Raw genomic sequence first — 5,612 nt, 5'->3', positions numbered from 1 at the left:
CGGTATAGAAAAGGTCATCAGTATTGGAGGCTGACACGTCTTGGATCCGGCATGGGAAACTTATTTTAATGCTTATTCATTTATATGGCCGACATGAAATATGATATTGTAAGCCGACATAAGGCATGTAAATTGTATAGGGTATATATAGGTCAGCTTAATAGATCATTTTAAAAACACATATGGATATGGTTATGGACATGGAAATGTAAGATGATGCAAAATCATTCTGAGAGACTATGTATGTGAGGAATTCATTGTAAGGGTTATTCTAGTACTGAGGTTTAGGGTTTTAATTGGAACAGACAAAGCTTAAACCGGAACTGTATTTTGGCATAGGAGATGCTACATTAAGTAGTTCATACTTCTTCGGATTGTTGTCTCCATTGTTATGTAGTCAATGAGGCTCTTATTGTGATGAGTAGTGTTCTCTAGGTTGTAAGCCTTCCTGCAAGTGCATGCCCATCATATATTGTAATATCTCTTCATATAGCCAGTGAATTGATATTGTAGGTCACAAATCCTAGTGTTGTTTTTCCTCTTTGAGTTTTTCCACGTATAAATCTATGTGTTATGTTTCTCATTTATGTGTTTGGCTTATTGGTTGCATTACTTCTTTCAATTATGTTTATACCGGTATATCGATTGGTGTATGAATGTCTGGTTAAGGATAAAATTTACTATTCTGGTATAACACTGATTCACACCCCCCTCTTAGTGTTATTGGTTTCCAACAATTGGTATCAAAGCCTTGTGCCTCAAAGGAATTTTAACAGCTTGAGGAAGATCCTGAAAATTGGAATCATTGAATATGGCTTTGGTGAAGCAGCTTGAGATGGCACTTGAAGATTATGATGTTGAAAGATTAAAGAACTTAAAGCTACAAGACGAGTTTAATTTTGCTAAATAATTTATTATTGTCCTGCAAGAGAGACTATCATCTGTTCAAGCTAGGAGAAAGGAACTTTTGCAAAATCAGGATGATGAAGAGAAAAATGCACTTAAGGAACAATGTCAGAAATTAGGTCAGGAGAACATGGTTATCAAGAATGAAATGCAAGCTATGACTATGAGGATGTCTAAGGAGATTGAGGATAGAAAGAAAAAGGAATAAAATCTTGTTGTATCCCTGAAAAACAAGTTTGAAGAATGTGGTAGGTTGGTTCATGAAAATGAGATGTTAAGGTATAATTTGGTACAATCCCAGAGCAATGAGATGGAGCTTGAGAGACAAATGTCAATACTAAGAGATGATTTAACTGTTGCAAGTGAGTATAAAGAAAAATTCAAGATCAACTCAACACAACTTGATGAGTTACTAAAGAGATAGAGGCAGATTGGAGATTCCAGTGGACTTGGATTTGAGCAAGGATAGAGTTCCGGTACTACTAATGAAGATCAAAACCATAAGGCACTGATAAGGAAATTCAATACTTATAAATTTAATGGTAGATGTTTTGTTTGCAATAGATTTGGTCACATGATTAGGAAATATAGAAACAGAGCAAATCAAAACCCTGATTCTACTCCCGGTAAATGTTCTAAATGCAATAAAATTGGTCATAAGACAAAAGATTGCAGAATGAATGTAAAATTCTATGTTTGTGGAAAATTTGGACATATGGCTGATTAGTGCAGGTCAAGCAATTTTACCGGTTTTAGCAAGGCAATTCAAAAGAACAATGTTACATGTTATGCATGCAATGAAATTGGACATATTGCTAAGTTCTGTAGAAGCAGAGATCCACCGGTTGGCAATGGAGGATCAAATGATAAAGGCAAAGAGAAGGTTAATGAAATCCGACAAGATCATACTCAGAGATGGGTTGGAAAGACTGAAGAGAAATCATTAGATGGGAATGTCCCGATTACCTATCTAACAAAGAGGTTGCTTCTGCATATGCCCCTAGAAGAGATTTTGGAAGATGTTCTAGATATTGGAAAGGATTATCTAGCATTGATATGTTCAGAGTGAGATTCGATATCTTTCACCAGCAGTCATTTATGTCAATGGAAGATTAGGGTTTTCTCGATGGATTATAGGTTGATTACACTTCATTGTTATTCACCCAACATTCAGAGCGATTTCAGAGCGATTCAGAGTGACTTAGTGCAATCAAAAGCTATACAGAGGGGATCAGATTTCTTCTTGAGCGATCACACTGACATCTGGAAGGATTTGTTGGAGGTTTTCACTGGAAGCATTCTAAAGGTATTTTTCTTGAATCATAGAATCAAGATCATCTTTTTCTCACATTTTCATTGCAAATCCAAATGTAGTAGAAGTTAAGGACCTCCCTAAGCCAATTTTCAAATGGTATCCACATGTGGCTACCAAGGAAGATTTGGTTGGAGCATTTTCTTGCATTCTAGAGGGAGAGGTATATGTGGAAGATGTTAGGTCCTATATTCATTGTCATATAGAGGACTTAGGCACTTCAGAGATCATAGGAATGTATATGAATGAACTCATGGGAGAATCTAGTAAAATCAAACTAGCATATCAACACATCAAAGATCTAGGGTTCACTGATATTTTGGATATTCTGGAGTTCGAGGATGAGATAGTTAGATATGTACTGATCAGAGTACATGGGGAATTCATATTGCTGGACAGACCCTACCAAATCACTAAGGAAGCCATCCAGGCAATTACTGTCTTGTCATCGACAGGACCACATCCAGATAAGAAGGTATCAAATTACTTCAGAAGGAAGATCACCGACACCACATCAGACAAGAGATCGATGAACGTGAGCACCATCACTGACACCAACATCAAATTTGGAAGCATGGTCATGGGCTACAAGGTAACTCAGTCTAACCGACTGAATTCAGTTTCCAGTTCATGTATTTTGGCTGCATATAGGATGATGAGAGAAAATATCAAGTTAGATCTCTGTGACTAGATGCTTGAGGAGTTATTGATCAATTTAGGGAAGATTAAAGGTGAGAATAAGGGAACCTTTCGGTATGGAAATCTGTTGGTCCGCTTAATGTTATACAATTTTAATGATACTCCCAGTTCTGGAAGGAAACAATTGGCTTTTGACATCCCGGTAGGAAGACAACTAAAGCAATCAATTGCTACATTGGGAAGTCTTAGAGATGATAAGGTATGGGGTTACTTCAAATCTTTTTAGAAATCTACGAGGTCTAGAATAAGAGTACCTAAGCATTTAGTAGAGAAATACTCTACTGACATATATTTCATGGTCAAGAAAGATGAGACCCTCATGGAGGCAGTCAAGCCCCGAAAGATTTGGATAGCTGAAATGGGCTATGAGGTGGATGCATTAATTCTTGATGCATATGTGACAATTCTACTTAATGCAGATATAAACGAAGCAGAAAAACCTTATGGAACAACACAACAAAAGACTCTTGAGGTTGAAACTAAGTTCAACCAAAAGAAGAGGGAAAAACAAGAAGGTAAGGCAAGCAAGTTTGTACAGGAAGTTTCTAAGGACATTAAGGCTCTTATTGATGGTGTCTCGGAGAAAGGGAGAAAGATGAAGGATCTAGTAGTTCACATTAAACCTGTGACTGCATATTTTGAGCCTAAAGATGACACACCATTAGCATTCAAAAGGGTTGTGAGGAAGAAACTGGAAGAACCTAAAGTGGAAGCAAAGAAAAAACCGATTAGGAAGGTCACCATCAAATTACTGGCACAAAATAAGGCACACAAGGCTACACCATCAACTGCATCCGATACTGCCAAAGGGAGGAAGAAAAGTGACATGGGCTTGGCACTGGAGACTGGTAATGTAACAATTATACCACCCATGACTTGTGCTGAAATTGTTGATGAAATAACTAAGGATGGGATGCTAAAAAATGTTAAGTCTTATTATGATATATTTGAAAATGGTGAACAGAAAGAGGTAGATGAAGCAATTCTTCTATATTTGGATATCTATAAGAAAGCATCAATTGATATAGAAAATCAAATACCTGTAGAGTTATATAACATGTTAGATGCTAGAAGGTTATCTACAATGCAAGAAGACAAACACATTAAGATGCAAGAACTTTTAGCTATATGTGTTGCTATAACTCCAGATGAAATGGAAAAGGCAATTGAGGCTACAGACAGAAAGGTTTTTAATAACAAACATAGAATAACTAGCTTGATGTTAGGAAGGATGAATGAGATAATAAAGGAAAAACATAAGGCTTGGATAAAATTTTTGGGAGAGCATAGAGGATTCTTCTCTTCACCAGAGACAAAGTCTGATATTGTAGATACACCGGTTGAAGGGAAAGGTAAAGGGATTATGGGTACTCCGCCCTCAATTTTGAAGAATATCAAGATAGTGGAAATTGAGCCACCGGTTAACACAAATATATAGATAAATACTGAAACATCGGTTAATGCTGAGAACATTGTACATGATACTAACATTGAGGACACTTGTCCTCTGGATACTAATGTACAAGTTGAGGATATTGTCCTAGAGAGGAACTGATAGTTTCATAGATTGCACCAAGTGGCGAAGTCACCAATGCAAGTGAGGAGGCAATAAAAGTTAAATCACTAGAGAAAACAAGGGAATTCGGTAGGGAACTAGTTGCTGGCACATCATTATTGACAATTGACACTTCTCTAGTGGAAAATAAAAACATCACAGAGATGATTCCCATAGAACTAATGATGATGGTTGCTCAGAAACTGATGAAGGAAGGAACAACAGACAAAGGAAATATAGATGAATCCATAACTATTTTGCATAGATTGGTCCCAGAATGTAAGATTGAGAATTAAGAGAGCCCTCCCGGAAATATTAAGGCTATAACAGAGCACATCTCTAAATATTTTCAATTATTACAGCAGATCTCTAACCGACAAGCACTTGAAAAATTTACTTTGGTTAAGAGAGTCTCTTTTGATCAGATCATTGAGAGAGAGAAGAAAAAGATTTAGGATAAACAAGGTACTAACATATATAGGGTATGTTGCAATACTGAGATTCTTACAACAAAAGTAGATGAAAAGATAAAAGAGATATAGGACAAAATTGCTAGTATTGCTAACTCTTTTGATAGACTAATTTCACTGACAACATCTATTGATGGATATATTTTGACTTTGGAGAACCAAATTTATGATCTTGAAAAGGAAAGAGATAAGATCATTTGGAGAGCTAGAAGTCTTAGAGGTTTGGTGAGTCCAAGATTGGATTCACTTGGTGTACATAAGAAGGAATGCATGGATATGCTTGGTAAGCCCACACTGGAAGAAGTCATTGAGAAGGAATCACTTGCATATTTATTGAGTGGACTTGTATCTATCTCTGACACATTCAAAACTGGTTGGGATACTTGTATGGAGTTATTAGAGAAAGCTTACTCGGAAAGCTTGAAATTGGTCAAGCTCTGGCAAGACATTTTTGGAGGTATTCAGTGTACACTTATTATTCTTTGACATTTTTTGGGCATTGATGTCAAAGGGGGAGTAGTATAGATGTGAAAAAGAATGAAGGGTTGCATACATTAGGGGGAGTTACAATTTTTTTGGAATTTAGGAGTATTGGAGTATTTTGCATATTTAGCTCAAGGGGAGCAGGGCAGGATGAAACTAGCAATTGAAACCATGACCATTTTTCACA

The sequence above is a fragment of the Cryptomeria japonica genome, chromosome 8, assembly GCF_030272615.1.
Source record: "Cryptomeria japonica chromosome 8, Sugi_1.0, whole genome shotgun sequence".
Taxonomy (NCBI): domain Eukaryota; kingdom Viridiplantae; phylum Streptophyta; class Pinopsida; order Cupressales; family Cupressaceae; genus Cryptomeria; species Cryptomeria japonica.
This window is presented reverse-complemented; position numbering follows the sequence as displayed.